Raw genomic sequence first — 336 nt, 5'->3', positions numbered from 1 at the left:
TAAACCCTAAACCCTAATTTGAGAGCTAAACCCTCATCTTCCTCTCTAAACCCTAAACCCTAAACCCTAAACCCTAATCTGCTGACGCCGATATATACTGCAGCAAAACCCTAAACCCTCGGCTGCTCCCTAAACCCTAATTTTTTTATAACAACAGATATTTTGATAAATACAAACAGAAAATAAATTACATAAAACATCTCCGGCTGCTGCTGCTGCTGCTGCTGCTGCTGCTGCTGCTGCTGCTGCATGCACTCGGGGGCCCGCGGCCCCACAGGCGGGGGCCCCCGTAGATATGACTTCGCCTAGGGTTTAGGGTTTAGGGTTTAGGGTTTG

The 336-nt window shown here is 47.9% G+C and overlaps 1 protein-coding gene across 1 annotated transcript in view; it reads left to right on the top strand.

Moving 5' to 3' along the window:
- The window catches only part of EMH_0062640 (GTP-binding protein, putative), a gene marked incomplete at both ends in the record, with an annotated part of 5,650 nt that overhangs the window by 3,593 nt on the left and 1,721 nt on the right, over positions 1-336 (top strand). The gene's annotated exons all lie outside the window — the stretch shown is intronic.

Source organism: Eimeria mitis, genomic scaffold, assembly GCF_000499745.2.
Source record: "Eimeria mitis Houghton genomic scaffold, Emh_scaff3147, whole genome shotgun sequence".
Taxonomy (NCBI): Eukaryota; Apicomplexa; class Conoidasida; order Eucoccidiorida; family Eimeriidae; genus Eimeria; species Eimeria mitis.
Note: the sequence above shows the minus strand (reverse complement) of the source record. Positions and strands in the feature narration are given on the sequence as shown.